This window comes from Ictidomys tridecemlineatus, chromosome X (assembly GCF_052094955.1).
Source record: "Ictidomys tridecemlineatus isolate mIctTri1 chromosome X, mIctTri1.hap1, whole genome shotgun sequence".
Classification (NCBI taxonomy): Eukaryota; Metazoa; Chordata; class Mammalia; order Rodentia; family Sciuridae; genus Ictidomys; species Ictidomys tridecemlineatus.
In genome coordinates this window covers 106,989,509-107,001,860 of record NC_135493.1, presented here as the reverse complement: position 1 = coordinate 107,001,860, position 12,352 = coordinate 106,989,509, and positions in this window count along the sequence as shown.

Here is a 12,352-nt window from a genome sequence, read left to right as displayed (position 1 = left end):
TTGTGTGCTCCATTATATTTCAATAAACTTATTATATTATTAAACTTAGCCATTAAAATATATATTTACTAAATATCAACTAAGATACTTGTAAATAAGGCATATATCATATGTTCTGTTCAAAATGGACTTGAACTCTAGCACAGGAGATTAAATGCATAAAGAAGTAACTATAATGCAGAATAGAAAGTAAATTATGCTTTAAGAGAGACGTGAAAATCTGTATAATTATTCAAAGAAAGGAGATTGAGTTAGTCAACATCTTTGCCTAAAGTACACCAGGTCCTGTCATTTGTCTTATTTAAATCTCTTACCATCTTGGGAAGAAGTTGTTGTTATACCTTTTTATCCAAACAAGAAATTGTGAAGCACTGAATTATGATTCAATTTTCTTTATAACATTATACAACTTGGACATAGTTCTCAGCTTGTCTGAACAGACTCTTGTTTTTTCAGTGGATACATCTAATCTCCATACCCTAGACTTCTTCCATTCTGCATTTTGGTTAACAGTATTATAGATGTCTCCAGAAGTTCAGTCTCTGATCTTTGTAATATTTTTCTTATCCTTCCCTCCTGATTTATGACTGAAAAAGAGGAGAGTAGGAAAAGGCAGTAGGGGAGAATAATTAGGTTATTTAAAGATAGGTACCCAAAAACTTTATGAAATCACTGTAATATTTTGATTGCCAAAATATTTTATATTGCCAAATGTAAAACTGCTTAGTAAGGAAATTTTACCAGGAATGGATCTGACTGCTGAGGGCCATTGCCAAGTAGGAATGATGCATCGAAATTTCCTTGTCAGCATACCCCATGTTAAATGGACTTGCCTTGGAAATCCGCTGTGACATTGCATGTGTGTTTGAGAAAGGTGACCTGTTGGGAGCTGGCGACCGCACCCTGAAAATGGCGCTGGTTTCCTGCTTCTGCTTCTTTAGCAGTTAGAGTTGTTAGAGGTAAACAACTCCTTGTAAGGCTGTGGGGCTGGGCTCTGGCCTGCTTCCGCTGCACTGTACCTATTAGACTTTTCCACGTGGTGCTAGTTCATTGGCGGGGCTGGGTACTTAAACTAGGGCAGACCAACCGCTCGCTCTCTCTTTCCTGTTTCCTCATCATGCTTCAAGGGTTCTGAATAAACTGCTGAAAGAAGAATCCTGTGTCGTGTTTCCCTTGCTGGCGAGGGGTCGCGACAGTGACCTTGCTCAAGGACCAGGGCAGATCCGGGTTTACAGCTGATCAGGTTTTAGGGAGTATCCCGTCCTTGGGTTTAAGGCATTCCCGGTTTAAGACAATATGGGTTTTAGGGAAGTTCGAGGTTTAAGTTTATTGCTGCTGGGAATAGGGCATTCCTGCTGCCTGAGTTCCCGCTGAGTTCTCGTGGAATTGAGAAAGTTTTGGGGCATGAATTGTGCGGGAGAACTTGGATTTCCCCAGAACGTGTTTGTAGAGGCCAGTGTGAGTTTGGGAATAAAGAATTGCTGTTTGAATCTACAAGGTGTGAGTGCCTCCTGATCTGGTGCCCAGCCAAGACATTGGCATCTGACCTCTGAAATTGCACCTTTTTTCCATTTCAAGATATTTAGTGTTTGATTTGTTTATACTTATTTTTGCAGGGCTACTATGCTAGCCTGGCATTAGGAAAATGTTTTCCTAAGTAGGATTGACTTCCTGCCCACACATACCACCAGTGTGTGATTATTTCCCACCAATGTTACAAAAGATTTACTCAGCATTAATTCTTAGGGATTGGGTAGGAAATATAGGTGTTTTGTATTTGATTAGCAAACATCCTTTCTGAGTTGTAATTACTTATGATTTGAACCTTATCTTAATTGGTCCCCTTGATCCAATTCTTCTCATTCTTATACCTGCTCTCCCTGAATCCCTGAATCTTGGACACTTTTTCCCATCCTTCAAACACTATGCATTACATAATTGCAGATCTTTTTTTCTTGGATTATGGATACCTAAATTGTTTGATTTTCATTTTGAACCCATCTGCAAGTACATAGTCTCAAAATGTTCAAAATGTTCTTGAGAGTTCTATGTGGGATCAGTGGATAAATTACAAGTCTATTGAATATATAGACATAGCCATGAGACTGGGAGATATGGCATGTGAGTTAAGTAGGTGTACTTCATTGTTACACTACCTGAGATCATTTGATAGCTTATGATCTTATGAAAGTTACTTACCCTCATTATGCTGTTTTACTCTTTTATTAAATAAGTACCACAATGTTAAATTATTTATCTTATAGCTTTCCTTTCTTTTTGGGTTGAAGGCTAAGCCAGATTAAACACATTAAACACTTGAGTTAGGTATAAAGAGAAAGTATGCTTTCAAAAATATTATTACATTTCAGTAAGAATTGTTTTCAAAAGCCTGAGATGTTAATTTTATTTAAAAATAAGATTTGCATATACAGATAGCTTAAGAAGACAGGGGATCTTACTATTGCCACTAAGATATTTTGAAGATTATTTTAGAGGAATTGATTATTTGTATAATAAAATAATTTATCTTGAAGCAGGATGGTTCAAAATATATCAGTTCAACCTAAAATTAAAAGAAAAATATTATCTTCAAATAGAGTCAATAAAGAGCAGCTAAGTGAAGTTCCAATACAGTTCTTATTTACTCCAGATTTAAATAGTGGGAAATAATTTCTTTTTCTATAAGCAAGAAACCAGAGTGAAAATGATGTGGTCTTTACACATTTAAAGGAGTAAGAGTATTTAAAATATTGCAATATCTCTTAGAAGAAAAAGTGTTTTTAAAAGACTGTCATTGTTAAAATGAAATATTTCTTTAAAGGAAAAATTACAAAGACTTGGAATTAAATATTTAAAAATAGCTTTAGAAATGGTATGCAAACAGAGAATTCAAGATGAAATTGAGCTTATTTTTTCTGGTAATGTGTGCCTGTTAGAATGTGGATCTGAAGTGGTTTTATTCCAATGCTTGGGTAATGAAGATTTGAAAAACTGTAAAATTTGCCAAAACCATCAAAGATCACAACTGAGTGCCAAATTATAAGATCACTGAAAGCACCTAAAATGTCAATAAGCACCTTTCTTGAGCTATTGGTTAATTGCTGGTGAAGATATCAATAGCTTCCCAGTTTTATGGTACCACTGTTTGATCTTTCAATTTTGAAAATCTACTTGTGAATTAATAAGTATATGTGACCCAGCAATTCCATTTCTAGTTATATATACATATGTTTACCAAAATGCATGCATTATAATGTTCCTAGAATCACTACTTGGCCCATACTTAAAACGTTCCAATTCCAGAAAAGAGAAATAGATTAACACATTGGAGATATATTCCCACAATGGAATACTAATAGCAATGAAATTGAACTACAACTACACACAGCAATGTGTATGAATCCCATAAACATAATATTAGAAAAAAAATACGTCACAAAAGAATATATATAGTATGTGGTTCCATTACATAAAGCATGACATCAGATGGAACTTTATGCAATTAGAAGCAGGATAATATTTATCAATGAAGACAGAATGACTAGGAAAAGGAAAGGGGAGGTTTGGGGGAAGCTTGTAAAGCTCTACTTCTTAATCTGGCTGTTGATTCTACCATTATATATTTGGTAAAGATTTACCAAGATGTAAACTTTTGAAATATGTTCTTTTATATATAACACCTCAATGATAAATTTTAAGAAGAGTAAAGTCTCTTCATTAACTACCTAGGAGCTTGTATGTCCTAAACCATTACAAAGAATATCTTGTTTGGAACAAAAGAGCACATTTCAGGCTTGAGATCTAGAACAACATTAAGTTTGACAGTACCAACACATTATAGTTGCTGAACAAACGTGTTGATGGATCAATGTGTTTTATTGTACTGATCATTTTAAGCATGATAACATACTCCAGGACAAATATTTGCAGTAAAGCTAGGTGAGTCAAATAATACTTTATAAAACTCCTTAATGGTCTTTCTTTCGAGTATTAAGTGTTGCCTTATATATCTTTCTTAAAAATGCAAAAGGCTGAAAATGTCTATTAAAGTGCACATATTTAGTTTTAAAGGACATTGCTAACAGCATGATATATCTTTATTAGTAATTTCTATTTGGCTTTAGTCCTCCTTTTAAATGGTGTTTATTGAATTTACCAAGGACAGTAATTTGTTTATCATTATGGTGATTCATTGCCCTAACATATTGGTAGCTTGATTTTTTTATCACAAAGAGAATATCTCTTATAGTGATTGAATAATTTATGTCATTCAGGAAAATATTTAGTTAGCAAATAGATGGTTGTTGTTATATTAGGATGGAGAGAGATATTTTATGTATTTCAGATGATCTCTTAAAATAAGTATCATTTTCTGAATTAAGCTTTGAAATAAAAATTTATACCTGTTAAAATTTTATGAAAAATAAAGTTTATGTTAAAATAAATATTAATTACTGCAATACAACAAAACTCAACCCAAAGTGGATCAAGAACTAGGTATTAGATCAAAGACCCTGCATCTACTGGAAGAAAATGTAGGCCCAACTCTCCATTGTGTCACCTTAGGAATCAGCTTCCTCAACTAAACTCCTAATGCACAAGAAGCACAATAAAGAATCAATAAATGGGTTGGTATCAAACTAAAAAGCTTCCTCACAGCAAAGGAAACAATAAAAAATGCGAAGAGAGAGCCTACAGAATGGGAGAAAATCTTTGCCACCTGAACTTCAGATATTAATGCACTAACTCAACAAATTTCACACCAAAACAAACAAACAAACAAACAAACAAACAAATAACCAAATCCATAAATGGGCAAAAGATCTGAACAGGCCCTTTGAAGAAGAAGAAACACAAATGGTCTACAAATGTATGAAAAAATGTTCAACATCTCTAGCAATTAGAGGAATGCAAATTGAAACTACACTGTAATTTCATCTCACTCCAGTCAGAATGGCAATTATCAAGAATACAAGTAACAGGCTGGGGCTGTAGCTCAGTGGCAGTCTGCTTACCTAGCATGCATGAGGCTCTGGGTTCAACCCTTAGCACCACATAAAAATAAACAGATAAAATAAAGGCATGCTGTCCATCTACAACTACAATAAAAAAAAGAATACAAATAACAATAAATGTTGGCAAGGATGTGGGGAATAAGGTACTCTTATACATTTCTATTGGGACTGCAAATTGGTGAAATCACTCTGGAAAGCAGTATGGAGATTCTTCAGAAAACTTGGAATGCAACCACTATTTGAGCTAGTTATCCTACTCCTCAGTCTATACCTAAAGGACTTAAAATCAACATAATATAATGACGAGACCACATCAATGTTTATAGCAGCCCAATTCACAATGGCTAAGCTATAGAACCAATCTAGGTGCCTTACAACAGATGAATGGATAAGAAAAATGTGGTATATGTACACAATAGAATAGTATTCAGCCATAAAGAATAATGAAATTATGGCATTTGCTAATAAATTGATGGAAGTGGAGACTATCATGCTATGTGAAATAAGCTAGTCCCCAAAAAGCAAAGGATAAATGTTCTCTCTGATAGATATGCAGATGCTATCACACAATAGGCAAGAGGAGAATAGGAGTTCACCAGATTAGACAAAGGGAAATGAAGGGAAGGAAGAGGCCAATGGAAATAGGAAAGACATTACAATGAATCTGACATAACTTTCCTATGTTCATGTACAACCATAAGAATGGGATCCTAATTAGAATAAGTTATACACCATGTATGTGTGATATGTTAAAATTCACTCTACTGTCACGTAAAAGAACAAATAATTTTTTAAAAAAATTACTGTAATACAATTTGTCACTTTCCAATTTGAAGACTAATTTAGGGATTAATTGAAATCTACCTGACTTCATAGGCTGATCTTTTAATTAGGTTATATAAAGTTCTATAATTCTGAGATGGTTTTAATTTGGTATTCATTATGGATAAAAGCACTAATTTATTTTTTATGTGTCAAGAACAAATATTAGAATATTTGAAGTATCAGTAATTAATATTATTATGTATATTACACAGACATAAATTAATTGATTGGATCTCTTACAGGAAACATTATATATTATACTTCTTTTATTTTTTTCTTAATTGAAGCCAGACACAATACCTTTATTATATTTATTTATTTTTATGTGGTGCTGAGGATCAAACCTAGTACCTTGCACATGCTAGGTGAGCGCTCTATGGCTTAGCCACAACCCCAGCTCTGTATTATACTTCTTACAGTAAATACATAAACAGCATATGTATGTTCTTTCAGATAGGTCTAGTAAATGTTTTTAATAAATGTTAAGCTTTCAATTGTTATTTCAATATTAGTACTTTTATTTTTTTAGTATTAATACTTTGTCCATCTTTTCTTTATGTTCAGATCTATTTATTTTGTTCAAATCTAATTTACATGTGTTATCTTTTAAAATATTTTTTATTTCCTTGACTTGGAAGCTAAATCTACTCTCACATTTTTTCACAGAACACTAACTCCATTTTCTTCACAATGATGTCTCCAATAAGAAATTTCATGCTCTCTTTATATGCAACCCCAGTGAAAAGTCTTGAGTCTGTTTTGTTTTAAAAGAATGTCTTCTCTACTGATCCCCAGGTGGCTCTATGAGTCTTTGTTGAGAAAAGCTCTGGAGGACTGAGCTAGGTTTAAAAAAATCTAGTTGCATTTTAAGGACATGAAGAACCAGTCTCTGAAAAATACACTAGGGAAAGCAGAATAAATGAGAGATGTGAAGAAATCAAAGTTGTAGAGGCTGAGGCTTGGGCTACTGTGGTTTTCAAATGCAAATCTACAGGTATTGAATCTCAGAGGATTTTGGAGATGTTTCAGAAAGGAGTGAAGAAAAATGAATTTGAAACAAGTCATGACTGATTATTATTTCTTGAAAGCCTATCCTAAGTTCATAAAAATTTAAAGGACAAAAGTGGCTCTGAGTTATGTAAAAATCAATTTTTAAAAGGTAATAGTCCTACTGTTCTTAGTGATACAAGTTGATTTGGATTAATAGAGAAGTTGAGGTGTTTCTTAATAATCTAAAGATCAGCAACAATTAAACTTTTTGAAAACTCTTGGATAGTCTTCTTCACTAACACCTAATACTGCATAAAAATAAAAATATACTAGCTACCCATGTTAAATTGTATAATATTGATTAGTTAAAATGCCTAGGTATTTTGAAACCTCACTTTAGCATTGCATTTTTCTTTTATATTGAATTTACACTAAAATTAAAAGATACAAGAATAATACACAGAATTCCCATAAATCCTTTACTAAGGTCACCAAGCATTTACATACTTATTTGCTCCTTTAAATTTATCATTTCCCCCTCTCTGTATATAGATACGCATGTATGTATGCATACATTTCTGAAATTGGTAACAATGTTCTGTGCCACAATTCATGCATTTAAAGTAACTATATTTTCATTGTAATTTATATGTTGTGCAATGATGTCTTGGTGCTACAGAAATATCCTTTATCATCAAAGTTTTAAATACTACATTTATCTACCATTGATGATACTCTAATTTCATCATGCCTTTTACATCTGTAGGTTGGCATTTTATTGTGAAGAAGAGTTTTCCTTCTCTTTCATATATATTTTTACTCACTTATTTATATTAATGTACAAACATAGAATCACTGATTCTTATTTTATACAATGGGTTAGAATCCCTTTATTCTTACTATTTATTTTGGTATTCAATTTTTCCAGGATTTGGCCTATTTAGTCCCTTTTAGCTAGCTATAGCATGCTTTGATGTATTTTCATGATTTTTTTATTCAATATTTTCTGGCATAGTTTCAACACTCAGGTCAGATACTTTTCTAAGGAAATATATTTCCTTTTAACAGAGAATGGGATTTAGAAACCAAGATACAGGTGCTCAGTAGGTCATGCTGTTGGGGAACTATTGTCATTCAGTGGACTAAACTTTGAAATACCCACAGGGATGTATGTGTACACACACACACACACACACACACACACACACACACACACACTGTATTCACCTGAAAACTGCAAATTCCACACTAGAGGGTTTATTCCAGTTTTCTCTTTCGGTCTTTGTAACTTATACATGTGAGAAAACTTCCACCAATATCTTTAGTATCTTTACTTATTTGTTCACACCTAGAATATAAAATTAGTTTCAGAATTACTAACTAACCCAAACCACTATAAAAAGCCAACCTTCAAATTAGAGTTCAATATTTGTTGGCAATTCATTTTTGAGACAAAATGTACATAGAGTGAAATGCTCAATTATGAAGTGTACAGTTTAATAGATTCTCTTTTTTCTTCTTTAAACTAGGGATTGAACCTAAGGCTGATTTTACCACTGAGCTAAATAGCTAAATCCCCAGGCTCCCTCACTTTTTTTTTTTTTTTTTTTTTTTACTTTTTTACTTTGAGACATGTTCCAGCTAAACTGCTCAGGCTGGCCTCTAACTTGCCATCCTCCTGCCTCACTCTTCCCAGTTCCCTGGGATTTCAGAAGTATACTCCCATGTCTGGCTCAGTTTGATAAATTTTGATGAATATATGTAGCTTAGTAATGATTATGTGAATCAATAAATAGATCTTTTTCATAATCCCATAAAATTGTCTCATGCATATTTACAGTTAACCACACTCCCTCACTGGAAAACTCTTTTTACATCCTACTACAATACATTAATTTACTTGTTTCTTAAACTTCATAAAATGAAATCATTCAAAATATATTTATTGTGTTCGGCTTTTTCACACAACATATTGTTCTTCAGATTCATGATATTATTGTGTACATCATTAGTTCATTATTTTTCTAAGTGTATAAGAGTATAACTTCATTATACAAATGTAACTAGCTTCTGGATGAACATTTGGATCCTGGGTTTTTGCTATTATGGGTTAAGTGCTATCAACATTCCTATTACAATTATATTGGTCAACATATATTTAATCTTCTTTTGGATAAATACTGGTGGTTATGCTGAGTCATAGAATGGGTACATGCTTAATTTTGTAAGAAACTGCTAAATTCATTTTCAAAGTAGTTGTAACATTTTATACTCACACTAGAAATGTATGAAAATTCTAGTTGATCCACATTATCTTCAATATTTGATTATCAGATTTGTGTTGTTTTTTTTTTAGACTTTCTAGTGTTTGTGTAATAGTACCACAATTCAGTTTTTGTTTGAATTTTCCTGAAGAAAAATTACGTTGAATTCTTTGACCCATAAGTATTTAGTATTCAATAATTTCCAGATACGTGAGATTTTTCTAGATACATTATTTCATTAATATATAATTTCTTTCCGTTGTAGTTGGAGCACATGCTTGCTGAGATTTCAGTCCTTTGAAATTCTGATCTCAGTCAATCTTCTGTTCCATATGCTCTTGAATGAAAATGCAATCTAGAGTTTGTGGTTGTGGTATTCTGTATATTCCAATTACGCCAACTTGATTTTGTTCTACAATGATTACATGTATTTTTCAATTATTTTAGTATATTTGTTCCTTCAGTTATTAAACAATGAATATTAAAATTACAACTACCTTATATTAGACAAAGGTGCCAAAAGCATGCAATGGAGAAAGGATACCATCTTCAACAAATGGTGCTGGGAGAACTGGAAATCCATATTCAACAAAATGAAATTGAATCCCTTTCTCTCACCTTGCACAAAAGTTAACTCAAAACGGATCAAGGAGCTAGGAATCAAACCAGAAACTTTGCTTCTAATAGAAGAAAAAGTTGGCCCTAATCTCCACCTCTTGGGCTTGGGCTCCAAATTCCTTAGTAGGACACCTATAGCACAAGAGTTAAAATCAAGAATCAACAAATGGGATATATTCAAACTAAAAAGTTTTTTTTTCTCAGCAAGAGAAACAATAAGAGAGGTAAATGGGGAGCCTACATACTGGGAACAAATATTTACCCCTCACACTTCAGATAGAGCTCTAATCTCCAGAGTATACAAAGAACTCAAAAAATTAAACAATAGGAAAACAAATAACCCAATCAACAAATGGGCCAAGGATCTGAACAGACACTTCTCAGAGGAGGACATACAATCAATCAACAAATACACACAAAAAAATGCTCACCATCTTTAGCAATCAGAGAAATGCAAATTAAAACCACTCTAAGATACGATCTCTCTCCAGTAAGAATGGCAGCTAATATGAAGTCAAACAATAACTAGTGCTGGTGAGGATGTGGGGAAAAGGGTACACTTGTACATTGCTGGTGGGACTGCAAATTGGTTCAGCCAATTTGGAAAGCAGTATGGAGATTCCTTGGAAAGCTGGGAATGGAACTGGAGCTATTCCTCTTCTCAGACTATACCCAAAAGACCTAAAAAGAGCATACAACAGGAACACAGCTACATCAATGTTCATAGCAGCACAATTCACAATAGCTAGACTGTGGAACAAACCCAGATGCCCTTCAATAGATGAATGGATTAAAAAATGTGGCATTTATACACAATGGAATATTACTCAGCACTAAAAAATAACAAAATCATGGCACTTGCAGGGAAATAGATGGCATTAGAGCAGATTATGCTAAGTGAAGCTAGCCAATCCCTAAAAAACAAATGCCAAATGTCTTCTTTGATATAAGGTGGGTGACTCAAAACAGAGCAGTGAGGAAGAGCATGAGAAGAAGATTACCATTAAATAGGGATAAGAGGTGCGTGTGAATGGGAGAGAGAAGGGTAATTGCATGGAAGTTGATAGGAGACCCTCATTGTTATGCAAAATTACATATAAAATGGTGTGAGGGGGAAGAAAAAAGAGAGAGAAATGCGTCACAGTAGACTGGGAAGAAAGAGGGGAGGGGAGGGGAGGGGGGATAGGAAGGGCAGCACAACACAATAGACACTAGTATGGCCTTATGTATAAACATGGCTGTATAACAAATGTGTACAATCTGTACACGTGGAAAAATAAGATTCCATACCCCATTTGAATCAAATGTATGATATGTGAAGATCACTGTAATGTTTTGAGCAACTAATTAAATAATTAAAAATAAATAAATAAAAAACAAAACAAACAAAAAAAAAACAATGAATATTAAAATCTTACGTTTCTGGATTTGTCTACTTTTGACTTTCAGTTCTGTCAGTTTTTGCTTCATGTATTTTGAAACCCTTTTGCTAGATGCATGTCCATATAAGATTACTATGTTTTCTTGATGATTTGTTCCTTTTATAATTATGAAATATTCATCTTTATATCTAGCAATGGGCTTTGTCTTGAAGTATATATTATCTTATAATATCAGGTTTCATAAGACCAATGTGTTCATGGCATATCATTTTCTAATATTTATGTCCCTACCTACCAATCTCCTACTTTTTAGGGTAGGTTATCCATCTTGTAAAATTTCATTTTGCATTCTATATTGACATTTATCCATACCTATTTGTGCTATTTTAATAGTAGAGATTATAAAGTACATCTTACATTATTAGTCAAAATTTAAATATTTTACTTTCATGGAAAGTGAAGTCTTTATAACTCCATTTATACCTAGTGCTAGTTTTGTCTTTGTTGTCATATTTTACTGTAACATTGTAATGAAACTCAAAATGGCTTTTTCATACTTTTGATTTAAATCACTGTTGGTTTATTAAAGAAAATTTTAAAAGATAACACATATGACATTGAGAAGATTTTATATGCATTTGCTCAGGCATTGACTTCCTCTGGCGTTTTCATCTCTTTCTTCATATGTGGGTTTTTATGGTATAATTTCCTTTCAAGTTGATGAAATATTTTTCAGCATTTTTTTCTAATGTAGGTATATTTTTTGAGAATGGCTATTATGGCTGCATTTTTTAAGGCATTTCCAGTGCATATAGAATTCTAAGTTAAAAGACGCTTTTTCTATTAGCAAGTTAGTATGACATCTGGCCTCCTGTGATGAGAAATTAGTCATCACTCATATTAACTGTTCTCATGTATGCAATGTGTTGGCTTTCCCCCCATCTGATTTAACTTTATTTATGTTTAACTTTTAGAAGATTGACTATGATGTATCTATGCATGTTTTCCTTTATATCATCTTGCTTTAGGTTTTCTGAGCCTCTTGAATTTGTAATATTGTTCACCAAATTTGTAAAATCATAGCCATAATTTTTCAGATTTTTTTCCTGCTTCATTTTATTTTTCAAGTCTCCAAGACTCTAATTGCATGTATATTAGACCACTTAATATTATTCCATAGGTCACTAGCCTCTAATTTGGTTTTTCAATATTTTCTCCCTGCTTATCTGATTAGATAATTGCTATTGATGTATCTCCA